The sequence below is a fragment of the Mercenaria mercenaria genome, chromosome 6 (assembly GCF_021730395.1).
Source record: "Mercenaria mercenaria strain notata chromosome 6, MADL_Memer_1, whole genome shotgun sequence".
Taxonomy (NCBI): Eukaryota; Metazoa; Mollusca; class Bivalvia; order Venerida; family Veneridae; genus Mercenaria; species Mercenaria mercenaria.
This window is the reverse complement of record NC_069366.1, coordinates 312,584-329,174: the sequence shown is the minus strand read 5'-3', so window position 1 is coordinate 329,174 and position 16,591 is coordinate 312,584. Positions and strand designations below refer to the sequence as shown.

At 28.8% G+C, this 16,591-nt stretch overlaps 1 protein-coding gene across 1 annotated transcript in view; it reads left to right on the top strand.

Annotated features, from left to right (window-relative positions):
• LOC123558743 (uncharacterized) overlaps positions 1-13,968 on the top strand; it is a 70,278-nt gene extending 56,310 nt beyond the window's left edge. Inside the window, exon 6 of the mRNA XM_053544925.1 lies at positions 10,366-13,968. The gene's annotated coding sequence lies outside the window, so the exon portion shown is untranslated. The remainder of the gene's footprint in view (positions 1-10,365) is intronic.
• Positions 13,969-16,591: the final 2,623 nt, after the last annotated feature.

Sequence of the window (16,591 nt, the reverse complement as noted above, 5' to 3'; positions counted from 1 at the left end):
TGAAAGATTATAATCCTAAATTAGAATCTAAATACATTATGTACCTCGACGCCAATAACCTTTACGGTTAGGCTATGTGTCAACCTTTACCCTCTGGAAACTTTAAATTTATATCTGAAAAACAATTCAAGAAATTAATTGCAAAAGGTAAAACTAACTTTATAGTTGAATGTGATCTTAAATATCCAAAAGAATTACATACTGTACATAATGATTATCCTTTAGCTCCTGAAAAAATTAAAATACCAGATCAATGGCTTTCCAATTATAGTAAAACTATTAAAGAAGAATTTGAAATAGGAAAAAGTGATGTAAAAAAATTAGTTCCAACTTTAACGGAAAAACAAAATTATGTAGTTCATTATAAAAATCTTGAACTATATACACAATTAGGGTTTAAAGGAACAAAAATACACAAAATATTAACTTTTGACGAAAGTCCTTGGTTAAAAAAGTATATTGATTTTAATACTCAAAAAAGATCTGAAGCAAAAAATTTATTTGAAAAAGACTTTTTTAAGTTAATGAATAATTCTGTATTTGGTAAGACGATGGAGAATTTACGCAAGAGGGTTAATATTAAATTAACTCATGATGAAAATATTTTATTAAAATACATAGCCAAACCTTCATTTGTTAGTTCAACGATGTTTAACAAGAATTTGTTTGGTATTCATAGAATAAAAGAAAGTTTGTTATTAAACAGACCTTGTTATGTTGGAATGTGCATTCTAGATTTATCAAAATATTTAATGTATGATTTTCATTATAATTATATTAAGGAAAAGTACGAGGATTCAGCAAAGCTTTTATTCACTGACACTGATTCATTATGTTATGAAATAAAAACCAAAGATGCATATGAGGATTTTTATAAGGACTAAGATTTATTTGATAATAGTGATTACGACAGTAATTCAAAATTTTATTTCGACAATAATAAAAAAGTAATTGGAAAATTCAAAGATGAAGCTGCCGGCATTCCCATTGTTGAATTTGTCGGATTAAGAAGTAAAATGTATTCATATTTATTAGAAAATGAAGTTAATGTAAAAAAATGTAAAGGAATTAAAAAACATCTTGTTAAGAAAACAATAGTTCATAAAAATTATAAAGATACTTTGTTTAATTCAACCCAAAGTAATCACACCTTTAAAGTTATTCGTTCTGATAAACACAATCTTTCCAGTTATGTTATAAATAAAACATCTTTATCATGTTATGACGATAAAAGATATATTCTTGATAATGGTATTGATACATTAGCTAATTCTTAAATTAATTAAAACTTAAATTAAATAATAGAACCATAAATTGTTAACTGAATATTCATAACGTTTAAAGAATTAATATAAATAACATCATTTATTTTAAACTCATTAGCATAATTAATAGAAATAGATTCAATTTTTCTGTTATTTTTTACATTATAACTTTGAAGAATTACATTTTCTTTATTTTTTAGTTGTAATTTAGCTTCTCCTTTATCTAATTTAATTGCATCAACAAGAATAATTAAGATGCAATTTTGTTTAATTGTTACATTATTACCATTTTGAACTAAACCAGGACTAGCATTTACAGTTTTCCATTGAAATAATCCACTATCGGTATCTTGGGTATAACATGTTAAAAACAATGAAGGTTTTCTTATTAATTGTTTTTCAATTTTATTTACTTTTTCATTTATATTATTGAATATTCCCATTATATTAATTATTCCAGTTAAATAAAAACATAGTAATTAAAACTTTAATTAAGCTTTTAATTCAAAAAGTTTACTTTCTTTATAATTTATATATTCCTCCAATATGTAGAATTTGACATGACTATCCGACAAAAGCATAAATGATACTTCTGTAGATGTTGAATCGTCATAAGGATGAATGTCAAACATTGTCCTTTCTGTTAAATAAATTTTAATTTTTTTTCTGATATAAACATATACTTTCCGTTTCAGGCCCAAATTCACTGACCTTTGGTGTTATATTTACACTCCCACCGGGAAATTTACCTGTAAAACCATCTTGCCACCACCTAAAAAGAAAATGTGATACTTTACATGTGTCCCTCTGTGTGGGCGCCGTTAAATAAAACCTGACATCTATTATATAAATTCCGGCTTTTTTGGCTGAAAACACATTTTTTAATAGTACATCCGGTACAGCTAGTTTATATTCTTGGTTTGTGTTTATAAAATCTTTATAATCTACGACATTACCAGATTCCAAATTAAATGCATCAAAATAGCCTTTACCACTTTTAGTTATATCATCATATAATGAATATATCTAGACACCGTGGCGATCGAAATACTTTTTTATTCCTATTATTGTATATGTTTTAAAGTTTGTTGGTTCTGGTTTTGGTTCATCAAAATAACCGCTGTTGTATTCAAAGAAAACCACTTCACGTTTTACTTTTTCTATTTCATTTTCCAATTCTTCTTTTATTTTTTTTTATCTTTCTTTTTAAGTTTAAGAATTATTTCAGCTAAATCATCAAGTCGTTTTGTTGTAGCAACTTCAGAAGCAGACAAATTGTCAACTGTATTCTTTGTTCTAGCTAATTGTGTTTCTTGTTTTAGAAAAACATTTTTTACTTTTGTAATTTCTTCAGCATTAGTGGTAATTTCTTCGACATTAGTGGTTATTGCTTTAGTATTAGCAGTAATTACTTGGGTATTAGCAGTGATTGATTCTCCTTGTTCAGCTGATATTTCAACTACAGAGTCCAGATCATTTATTATTTTTTCAATTTTATCATTAAATTCATTAATATCTTTTTGTAATAAACCTGTAAGTTTACTTAACTCTTCGTACTTTATATTGTGACGTGCATCAACATTATTAATCATGTCTACAAGTTGTTTCTTCAAATTTTCTAGCTGATCATTAATTATGTTAATTGCTTCAGTATTAGCAGTAATTAACTCTCCTTGTTTAACTGATTTTTCAACTACAAAGTCCAGTTCATTTTTATGTTCTTCAACTTTAGCATTAAGCTGCGTCATATCTTCTTGTAATTTTTTTGTAATATTATTTAATTCTGCATACTTTAAATTGTGACGTGTATCAACAGTACTAATCCAAATTCGAATTTGTTTTTTAAAGTCATCTATTTTAGAATTGAGCTCTTTTTTAAGGTTATCTAATGCTGTGTCATGGTCATCACCTCTTTGTGAAGCTGCCTTTTCCAATTCAGATTTATATTCTGCAAGTTTTTTTTTAAATTGATTCTAACAAATCTTGGTGTTTTTTTTTCAGTTTCAGTATTTAGTTTATTTATTTCTGTTCTAATTTCTAACTGATACATATTTTGTAACTTTTTCTCAGCTTCAATAATCTTGTCTTTTAGTTCTTCTTGTTTAATCATACTATCTTTTATTTCTTGAACTTGATTGTATAACTTTTCAAAATTGGTTCTAAACACATTCTTTATGTTTTCATCTGTCAAATCAGATTTCTCTTCAAGTTCTTTAATAGAATCAACCATAGCTTTCATTTCTTCTTCAATTTTACCTTGTAATTGAACTATTAATAATGAATTCTTTTTAAAATCTTTTGTTAAATCTTCAATATTCTTTACTTCTGCTTCTAGTGTTTGTTTTATACTTTTGACATCTTCAAGATTATAGTTATCTATTACACTTTGAACTTTTTTAAACACAAATCGTCTTGAAACTGCATCGTTGGGTTTATCTGGATCTCCTAGGTTTATAAGGTTATTACCTCCCATATCTAATGCTCTGTTCATTGTGTTATCAAGTTCCTTATTTCTGTGAAGATATGATTCCGTTTCCTTTTTAAGTTTTTTAAATTGTTTTTAGTAGCATAATCACTTAAATCAATATCAAATTTAACTTTACTTATACTGTCAGGTTCACTTATTTGTTCTATATTATTAAAAAGTCCCATTATATATTACCAGTAAAGTTTTTTCTAAAAAACTTCCTTGGTTTGTCAATAAATAAGAAATCATATTTTTGATTTGTTGCATTAGCAAGAGTTAGGGTTAATATTTTGTTCATTACAAATCATATCATTTTCTCGTTTACCTGGACTTTCAAATAAAATATAATGTGAACAGTTAATTCGAATATCTTTTGGTGTTTTATAGTAAGACTGACTTAAATAAATAACACAACAGTTTTTGTGACGTCCTTGAATAAAATATTTTGTTATTTCATTTTGAACTCTTTTATCTTCACATACAAAATCATCAAATATTACTACTTTTTGTTTTTCTGATTCAAGATTCTCACAAGGTTCAATTTGGTTGGGATCAGCTGAATATTTAAGTATTTCATTTGGATCTACTTTAATTGTTTTTGCAATTTCATTTAAGTGATTTATTAAATCCTTATATTTAGATTGTTCTAGGTTTTTAGCATACAAGTATAATTTATCATAATATATAAGAGGTTTTCGAAGTATATGCATTAATGTATTTGTTTTTCCAGATCCAGAAGATCCACATATTAACATTCTAAGACATGAATCTGGCATAAAAGGATATTGCTTAAATTGTTTAAACTTATTAGATTGATCACTTTTTGTATCATAATTTGGAATTTCCATTTATATATAATATTACATTATCTTACATTATCTTACATTATCTTACATTATTATATAAATGCAATCAAAACTTAATGAAATAAGAATAAGAAAAAACTTAGTCGGGCAAAAGATGAGAGCTCTTAGAGAAGAAATAATGAAAGAAAAAATAAGAAAAGCTACAAATCGGGATATGTACACTGAAATTTATAAGCCAATTACTGAAGGAATAGAAAGTCAAAAAGAACAATTATCAAGTCAGTTAAAAGCATTACCTGGAATTAAGGAGCAATTAGCGTTACTAGGTGATGAAATGAAAGACATACAAACATACCAGGGTTTACCACAGCTATTCCAAGAACCGCAACCAATTACAGGGTCTCCCGGAAAAGTTGAAAAATCTAAAAGACAACAAGAATATATACCAATAGATTGGGGAGATGAACCTGTTGGATGGGTTCCTCAAGATGAATTTAAGAAATTAGAAGATTATGGAAGAGAAAAGATGGGAATAACTGAAACAACTGATGATACAACTGAAGAATCAGAAGAAGAAGAATTGGGAGCAAGACCAAAAGAAAAGAAAATACCTACAGTAGATTTAGATGATTTTCTGGATAATAATGTTTTAGAAAAATATGGTTATTACAAACCGTTTGAAATGTTTGACTTTTTTTACTGCAAATGAAATTGATCCTGATAAAATAAGTAAAGACAAACTTAAAGGTACAATAGATGACGTTACTACGGATATCAAAAAATTAAATGGTTCAATAACTGGCAAATCAAGATCAAAAGATCCAAATAAGCAAAAAGAAGCAAAAGAGTTAAAACATAGCCAAGGCGAATTAATAAAGTACAAAGACCGGTTAAATCATATTCTTGGTATGTCTTCTCCATATGGACAAGGAATAAAATATCATAACCCATATAAAGTTTCACCAAATGGACAATATGGTAATTTAATTATTAACTTAAATAAACTTTATAGTCAAAACAAATTAATTGTTAAGGATAGAATAACTGGAAAAGAAGTAATTAACACTAAAGTAGATAATGATTTAATTGATTTAATTAATAAAAGATATAACAATAATAAAAAACATTCAATTCATTCAAGAAAAATATTCAAAGAATTAACAGAAAAATCAGGATTACCTATCAATAAAAGATCTATGAAATTTAAAAAAGTAATTAGAGGACAAGGTTATGACGTTTGTCCGTGTAATCCGGAAGAATTGGTTAATGACTTGGAGTTAATTTGTGGTTCAATTGATGCTGGAAATAATAATGAAGAACTAAAAAATGAAGGTATTAGCATAATTGATGAACTATTAAAAATGAATAAATTGTTACCAGAACAACATGAAATGTTACATAAAAATTATTTTTCTTGAATATATAAATGGAACAAAAAATAGTATTAAGTTCTGAAACAGTTAAAAATGATAACAAAAATACTCCGAGTGATTTTACAATCAGATTTAGTCGTTCTTTAATTTTAGATAAAAATAAAACTTATGTTGTTGGTTTGGATAGTATTAACACTATGACCTACTCTTGGCATAATATTAGTGATGAATATGACAATAAAAGAATTCGTTATAATAATGGTAAGGATTGGAAAGATATCATATATACAAATGGTTCTTACAGTTACACAGATATTAATAATTATATTAGGGAAACATTAATGACTAATGATGATTATGAATTTGATAAATCAGACATTGCTCCAATAAGTTTGGAATTTGATTTAAGTAGTTTTAAGATTTTGATTTCAATTAAAGATAATTTTATGTTGGATTTAAGAATGTCAAATTTTCATACATTGCTTGGATTTGAGAAAAAAGCATTGAAAAATACGGAATGGGGAACTACAACACCAAATATAACTAACTCTGTGGATACAATTTATATTCATTGTGATCTTATTGATAATTCACTTGTTGATGGTAATTTCAGTGATATTATCTATGCTTTAAGTACTGCAGATTTAACAAGAGCTTATCCATTTACAAAAGAACCACAAAGAGTTGGATATTCTGAAATTAATAAATATATTATAAATTCAATTAGAATATATATTACAGATGTATTTGGTAGAATAATTAATTTTAATGAGGTTGAAACAAGTTTTACACTAATTTTAAAAGAAATATAAATACACTTTAACGAAATTGTTTTCAAGTGGAGTTGCATCTTCAATTGGCACAGCTGGAAAAAAAGCTTTGGAAACTGCAGGAAAAGCAGCACTAGAAAGTGGAACAAAAAAGATTGGAACGGAAGTCGGGAATTTGGCTGCTAATAAAATTGTTGAAAAATTTAAAAAGAAACCTGCTCCGGCAGTTGGTAATTTAATTGCTAAGGAATTACAAGAAAAGAATAACAGTAAAAATAATGAGGAGGAGGAGGATATTCATATGAGAATAAATAAAATATTGTCAGGATCTGGGACGCGTAAACGTATTAACAGATTAATTTATAAAAAATAAAATAATATATAATATATACATGTTTAGAACAAAACAATATTGTGAAAGATACGAACTAACTCCTATTCAATTACATACAGCTTTAATATCTGTCTTGGGAAATAATTTTAAGCAACAAAAAAACGGATATCACTTTACAATTAATGATAGAAGCTCATATTTTGATTGGTTTAATAGTTATTTTGAAGTAAGTTTTAAAGTAAATAAGCTTGCTAATGGTAATGATTATGGTGGTGGTGATCAAATTGCTCTAATTAATAATGCAGCTTCATTAATTGATCAATTAGTGGTTAAACAAAATGGAAAAATTGTATATGATTGTAATAATTTATACAAAGTAATAAATGTAAAGAGTTTGGTTGAATTGTCTGAAGATTATGCAAGAACAACTGGATCAAACGAATATATTTATTTAGATACTACTGATACTGCTGCTGGCTGATAATTCGGGGTTTGCTATTAGAAAGAAATTAATCCAGGGTAATAAAGAGGTAAATGCTAAAATTCCATTAAATAATTATTCATTTTTTCAGGGTTTAGAAACTAATATTTTACCTCCAAGTCAAATTCAAATAACACTGCAGCTGACAGATGATGATGAATTAATATTTAGAGCTAATGCTGCTAATGCTGGTAAAGTAATTTTAACAAAATTAATTCTATGGGTTCCACGTTTAATTTTTAATGAATTTGGATTTAATCTAATTACTGAAAGATTTACAAAAGCAAGATGGTCATACCTTCGGGAAATGGTGACACAATCAACTGATACACAACAAAATAATATAACCTTTAGAATAACAGCTAGTATAACAAAACCACAACATGTATTTGTTTATTTACAACGACCTGATAAAAGTAATTCAAAAGAACATAATCCACATTTATTAGATACATTAAAAGTTAATGCAGCAAATGATAATTGCACTTTGAGCTCCTGTCGTCTTGAAGTTGGTAATGGTGTTTTTTTTTATCCAGAAACAGAATATACAAGTATATCAAGAATATATGATGATGTAATTAATTATTATTATAAACAAAATAATAAGACTACTGGAAGTCTGCTAAATAGATCAAATTTTTATAAATATTTTGGATTTGTTCATTTTAACTTGGAATATAAAAAGGAAGTAACTACAGAAGATCCTAAGCATATTACATTAACAGCTAAATTAAATATTCTACCGGCAGCTAATATTCGTGTTTACGCAATTGTATTGTATGAAGAAACAGTTGAAATAAATACTATTGGAAATGAACTTGTTATTGTTTAAATAAAATAAATTTTAAATATATAATGTCATCAAATTATATTGAATATAAAGTTAATCTTACAGATGGACAAAAGAAAAATTTAGCACAAGCTTATAATAATAAAATTCCACATACTTTTAGATTAAAACATAAACAATTACGTGGAAACTTTCCTTTACTTTTAACAAAAACACAAATTAATCAAACTAAAAAAGCTGTTGCAAATAATAAGGGATTAGAAATTACAATTTCAAAAAAACAAATGTCCAGTCAAGGTCAAAATGGTGGATTTTTAGGAGCTTTAGCTGGTTTGTTAGGAAAAACAATTCTTCCAATGGCAGTAAAAATAGTTCCAAAAATATTGGGGCCGTTAGGGGTTGGAGCCCTTTCTGGGCTGGCCAGTACTGGTGTTAGTAAAATACTTGGAAATGGTATGATTTCAGTAGCTAATGATAAGAAAAATATTATATCGCCATATCTTACACCTAATCAAAGAAAGCAACTAGTAGGATCTGGAGTGATTAAATTAACACAAAAACAGAAACAAAATGGCGGCTTTTTAGGCCTGTTGGCCGCTAGTCTAGGGATACCTTTGATTACATCTTTGTTAAGTGGTAAGGGACACGGCCAGGGTATACAGATTGATTCTCAACGAAGACCGTACAGACGAATTCCTATAGTAAAAAAAAAATAATTTATAAACAAACCAATATCTAACTTTGAAATTGAACAATGGGTAAAACAATTAAAAATTAAAAACTTTAGGGGTGTATTTAGTAGAAATAATTTACCAAAAACAAAATTAAATAAAGAATGTGGAATAATCAATTTAGATGACTCTGTTGGGTCTGGAACACATTGGGTTTGTTACTTAAATAATATCTACTTTGATCCATTTGGACTTCCTCCGCCGAAAGAAGTAATTAAGTATATACCAAATGTAAAATACAACAATGTTCAATATCAAGACAAAACAAGTACACTCTGTGGATATTATTGTTTATTTTTCATTAAAATGTTACAAGATAAAGTACCGTTGTATGATTTATTGTATAAAATACTAAAAATTAATAATGTAAAACAAAATGAACAAATAATTATAAATTATTTTAACCAATAAGGACATGTAAATTTTTCTTCCGGGTTTTTAAACTTTGTGCACTTACAAAATAGAAACAAGAGGTTAAGTTAGGTTAAACTAACCATGTTTTCGTGGTAGGATTTTGACAAATATTTGGTGGAAGTATTTAATCATATTTTACTATAGGTTTTCATATAGTACTATGAAAACTTGTTTATTTTTTGTTTTTTAATTGCTTGACTTTGTTTTTTTTAGAAGTGGTCAAAAGGTTAAATAAGGTCAAATAACGCTCGCACCATCATAATATTCACTACTGACAGCATTTTATCTATTTTTTTAAACTCTAGTATTGCGTTGATATGAGTTCAGATGGAAATGTTGAAATCAATAGTGTACTTTGCAAGATGCATACTGCAAAGTATTACTTCTGTAGACTAACTTGAACGTTACAATTTGTTTTTTCTTTCTACAATTTTGGGAATTGCAGCCTGCCATTGATGAAACTGAAGCTAGCTAGTGTAATATTGTGAAGAAATGCAGATTATCACTTCCCTTCGTTAGGTAGTATTAAAGACAAAGTAAGCTGCTGAAAATGATGACATTTTCTGAAGAAATATGTTTCATGAACAATTGTCTTATGTATAGGATATAGATCAATCGATTTTGCACCATGCTTATGCATCCTGTATTCTGTTTGTTGTGTGACAACATAAATTACGTTTACTAACATTGTCATTTGGTTAGTAACATTTGTTGTGTTCCATTTTGTACTTTAGTCCAGGAAATATATTTAAACATACAATTTCCATTCACGTTAAATGTTTGTTCACGCCGGGTTTGTGGCTCTTCGTGATAACTGAAGAATGTATTTGCTAAAATGTCAAGTAAACACCTTATCAAAATTTCTTATTGAGTTTAAATGATCAAGAAATTGATGAAACATTTTATCATGTTAAGTGTGATTTTGTTATTCCAGGGTGCGCCATATGGGGACACAGAGCAAGCTTCAATGACGAGACAACGCTCCGGGTTAAGAAGAATTGCACAATGTTAATACAAAGGTGTGCGCACGTATTCGACAACTTGCACGGGTTATAGGATTCTGCACAGTACAGTTTTGCTACGATTTATGATGTGGTATAATAATAGTTATTATGATAACACCGTGTTATGTGTATTTTCAAATTTTGGAACCACATTTAAATTGACAATTGAAGGCCATATTGTCTTTTATATAAATTACTGATCGCAGAAGACAATTTATTTCATTTGGAAGCAGAGGCATATTCTGAAGCTCCTGGGCTGCACGACACCCTATATGAGAATACATGACTTCAGTAAAACGTGGTTGTGTTAACTGTTTAACATTGCTAAATAATTGTTGTTTAAGTTCGAAAATTGTAAATAATATTAATTCTGAAGAAAATAAATATGTAAATAGTAAAACTAGTTGTTGAGAAAGTTGAATGTTCGAAAAATCCACCAAAATACTATGGTAAGGAAAACACTATCATAAGCAAATTCTATAGTGAATATTGTTATGAACATGTTACGTGTATGTTTATAGTGTTTTCTTTTGATTTGCTGGAAATTTAAAGTAGAGGTGTTATTTTACCTGTAGATAAAAGGTAAGGGTAGATTTCCCGCAAGAACAGAGCACCCCAATCGCAGCCATAGAGCCATGGTCCGCAAAGTAGGCCCGTAACAAAAAGAAGTTGTAACGTAAAAATATTGTAGACGTGTTGCTTCAAAAACAACAAGTACATTTTTATTATATGCAAAATACAGAAAGATGGGGACGGGGGAAAGTGGAGCAAGGATGAATAAGTAATGGTGATAATGATCCCGATACGGGAGGGATAACTGTCCTTATTTCCTTTTGCAAATTATCTACTTCTGTGTTACATACTAAGTTAAATACATTTTAGAACACAAACTGCAAGTTAGCTTTAAGAAACAAACAACATACCTGGCTATATATCTTTTTTGAAACTGTCGATTCACATGTATCTAGTTTAGTATGAAATGTTATATTGTTTATTGAAAAACATGTTAATCAAATAAAGCATTATGACAGATATTGATGCATTATAATGTAGATAGACAAGTTCAAAGATCATATGATTATGATATATATGGCAAACTTAACTCTTGTGAGGAGCTTATAGCAAATTTTTAGACTCGTTATGAGTCAAACCGATATTTGACATGGTGAAAACTTATCACCTGTGTTATTTTCATTGTTTTTTAAATTCATTTCAGTGATTTCATGTCTCAGAAATAAAGTGGTCTCCATATTTTATCTGATAATGTAAACATGATGGTGATGATGGCGTTTTTATGTAACTTTTATGTTTTAATATGCAGATGACGCTGCTAATTTAGCTGATAGCACACGTATGTGTAATTTGCAAATCAAACATTGTTGTATTTTGGAAAACGAAAGAAGTTTAAGATACATTCCTGATTTCCAGTATGATAAGAACGTTTCTGAAATTGTTGATCATTTTACGTACTTAGATGTATAGTTCTCATTCATTGGTATATTGGACCGATATATACATACGAAAAATCTTGGATATCCGACTATATCAGTTTTTTTTTGTATTACCCAAATGAATTTTGACACGAGTGTACGAGGTATAGACATTTGCAGTACGGGGTATAGACCGTTTTCAGAAATATCCTGAACGGTGTATAGACGAAGAAATTTGAGATGTATTGAAGGTTTCATTCAATATGATTACTTAAAGTTATCTTTTCAGAATGTCAACAATGATGTACAAATGTGGAGCCAAAACATGAAGCTTAAAAAAGATAATGGAACATTATTTTATGAAACCTCATTTCATTTCTTAAGTATTATTGTTATGCTTATTCTTCTTTTTTCATTAATAGTCATGTATGTATCTCTGCATAAAATTGTGATACATTATACAATGAATTGTCAAAAGATGCATGCTGCAAACATTTAGGGGTCTTCCTGTTAAACAAATAAATCTGTATTACACTTACCTAGATTACTTCGTAAATTGGAGATATCTACATTTTTGATAGTGACACGTGAGCTTATTATTCCGAGATGAACTTAAAAATAAAAATTAAAAATTATTCCGAATTGAGAATAACTAGTCCATAGACACTTGATAGGCTTAATAAATGCGTATGTTTCATTTCTTTTGTACTTTTTTCAGTGCACGATATAACTTCCTACGGTGGCATAGAGGGGGTATAGGAAATATTTTATTCATCATGTGCGCATGTGCTAGCATAGATGGGGACTTAAAGTAACTACCAATAAAACAAAAATTATGATTTTTGAAAAAGGCCGACATACTCAACACAATTTTATATATAATGATACAGCGTTGGAAAATGTGAAAATATTTAAGTATCTTGGAATAAATTTGTTCAAAAGTGGTCAGTGGTACCGGACACAAAAGAAATTAGCTCAACATTCCCTGTTTTCATTACACAATTTATTTACAGTATTTAACCAGTTAGAATTATCTATTAATGAAAAATTTAAACTTTTTGATAGCATTGTTGGTTCAGTTTTAAACTACGGTGCTGAAATTTTTGGTTATCATGAAGGGAAAAATATAGAAATGATACACTGTAAATTTCTTTAAAAAATCTTATGCGTAAAAAAGACAACAAATCTTGATAGACTTTATGGTGAAACGGGGAGACATCCCATGCGAATACAACGAAAATTAATTATGATAAAATATTGGTTAAAAATACTCTCTTTAGGCAATGATACTTGCTGAAACGAATGAACTTGATGCAGAAAATGGTCTTTCTTATGGTGGAAATAATTGGGCATTTCAAATAAAACAAAATCTAAATGAAATTGGAATGACAAATCTGTGGATTAATCAAGAACATTTAACAGTAAATTTTTTGCAAATAAAAAGTAGAATACTCGACATCTATAAGCAAGAGTGGTACGGTAGCGTTAATAATTCTAGTAGATTATCAACATACAGTATTTATAAACATTCTTTTGAAATAGAAGAATATCTTAAAAAAGTTAACATTAACAAATTTCGAATTTCACTTACAAAATTTAGATTATCGTCACATAATTTAGCAATAGAAACTGGACGATACGAGAATGTTACACGTGAAAACAGACTTTGTACAAAATGCAATTTAAATGTAGTAGAAAATGAATTCCACTTTTTGTTAGTTTACCCGAAATATTACAATCTACGTCGCAAATATTTGAAACCATATTACTGTCGTTGGCCAACAGCACAAAAGTTTCGAAATTTAATGTCTGCATCAAATACTCAGATATTAAACAATTTATCAAAATTTTTGTATTTTGCATTTAAGGAATGAAACAATGATTAAAGCATTTTTACGCTCATCATCTACATTACTTTACATACTTATTTTATCAGTAGAACATTATTACTTTGTAAACTGTGAATACGTAAATACTTTCTCTGTAAAACACTATCACTTAGTAAGCTGTGAGTCATCTTACATTACATGATTGTTTTTGTAATTGTATTGGCTATAAATGTGTATTTGTCATTTTATGCCAAATAAAGTATATGTTATGTTATGTTATGTTATGTTATGTTATGTTATGTTATGTATAAGTAAACAAATTGCACGGACGGTTGTTTTAATTGTTGAAATGTCCTTTTTTACCCATTAAAATCACAGCATCCGGGATCATTAACTCTGTATCCGGGATCATTAACTCTTTTTGTTCACTTCATTGAAAACAGAATCCGGGATCATTAACTCGTTTTGTTCACTTCATTGAAAACAAAATCCGGAATCATTAACTCTTTTTGTTCACTTCATTGAAAACAGAAACTTTTGTAAACGCATCTACCCACTCGGTTGCAAACGACCTTTAGAACTTATTTTATTTTGTTTTCCCACACAAATCACAATATTTTACTGACGTATGTAATTTAGAAATATTATGTATTTACGGATAAACGCTGAATAGAATCTCTATTTTGCAAATGCGTCTACCCGGATTTTTTTATTAATTTTAATTCATATTTACCAGTTTCTATAGCTTAAGTGTCTTGCAAACTATGCAAAGCCTGCAATAGCTGCATCATGTAATGGATCTTGAGTATACATGCAATGAGATGTTGATATAAATTAAAACAAATATAGGCTGTAATCCCGGTTGAATGAAATATTTTAGAAGAAAACAATACCAGACTCGATTTAATTAAGTCTAATAATGGGAGGTAATGAAATATATAACACCCCTCATGCCCCCTTATACTGGCTTAATCGGAGTTTACATTGGATGGAATCCGCAACACTGAAAGTACGCCCACCTTGCGCAACCAAGCAGACATAAAACATACTTTGTTTAATAAATTCTGACGATGAAATAATGAAATGTTGTGCACAACCCTCATGCACATGAGTAGTGAATAGTTTCTTTGTAATAGGGTCTAATATATTGTTCCCAAGTTTTGCAATAATTATCTTCCTTGAAACAAACTAGCAGACATTTTGTGTGTCGAGTTTCTAGATATATTATAGGGATAGTTTACAAAATTAGCCAATAACAAAATAGTAAAGATATAAAGACAGTAAGTCTTGGTATACTGATTGATTCTTTAAACATTTAAAGATTACATACATTATGTAGTAACAATAAAAGAAATTATTTATCAATAAATAAAATTTCATGGCACTGTGAGGAATTTTTCCCTAATCTCTAGTAAGTTTAAGGTTAGGAACGACCCTCAAAATGGAAGCTTGGAGGGATAATGTGTGCAGTGTAAGAAGCATCTATGCAATAATTATTCCAGATATGTATTTGTCTGTCAAGCAACAACTTAATAAAAGATGTTTCTTAACATAACTGGTTATTTAACTGAAATGTTTAAATTCTTTATTAACCCGAACAAAATACTCTAATGTAAAGGATATGAGTCTGCCCTGACCTAGCTGCACGTTTTTTATCATAAATTGTTACTTGAAACCTTGAAAACATAATATAAAGATGGTAAAGGGACAAAGGGCCGCCTGGCACTCATGAATATTCCGTATATTTCCGTAAATTAATTTTCGGTGTCCGAACATAAATATCGATATAACTAAATATTACATATATAATTCTTAATTGATATACCACCAAATGTGCAGGTAGCAGTGCGGACAACGCGTTTACTTGCCAATATCAGGATTGTGGGTTCGAATCCTACGTCTGACCATATCTTTTTTCCCCTAAATTTTATATGCAGACTTACTACTCATTTGATCAAACGTTTCGTGATATTTATGGTTCATTTATTAAGAGTGATAATAATTTCCCGTTGTACAAAAGTGGAATAAAATTGTTTTGTAAGTATCTTAGATAAAAAGACAAATTACCTATTACCACCGTTCCAGAAAAAAGATACTACAAGAGAAAACAATTAAAATTCATGACTATGATACATAACAGAATTTAAACGATAACATTACAATAGGTCTACATTAAACTGAAAAAAAAGAACTATTCAGTAAGTGGTTTCGAACCCGTGTTACCGTGCGTGGAAGTCAGAAACCTTACCTTTACGCCATCATGACATTGATTAACTTTACATGTTACTTTAGTAATGTAGATACTTTCAGGATATTGATATTGCGTAAATTAACGAAAACGCCCGAAAGTATTGGCGAAGATTAATGAGTGCCAGGTCAATACTTACGGACAATACCTCTACTGATAGAGATTGTATAGGTTGTGCCCGAATTAATCAATGAATATTATACATAACGAATATGCACTTTCAAGAGTTTGCATAAGTGTGGAATAATTTGTTGATGTCAGCGATGAATTGGATTAAAATGTTTCTTTTTCTGACGATCATGACTCCAACTTTAAATGACACCTGTAGGTACTCTTTAAATAATCTCTGACTTTTTATTTACATGTAAATTTAACTTGCCTTTTTAGGGATGCCATTTCATTTAACTTTTTAGTAAACTTAGCTGCATCAATATTATAATTGTATTTTGGCTATTTCCAACATATCTTGTTAACCTTTAGCCTGCTAAATTTCTAAAATGGACTGGTCCATCATTCAAGTGGGCAGTACCACTCATTATTCAAAAGGGTGTTCACTGAAAATTTACTGAATGAATAGCGAACAGTGCATATCATAATCAGACTGCACGGATGTGCAGGCTGATCATGGTCTACACTGGTCGCAAAGGCA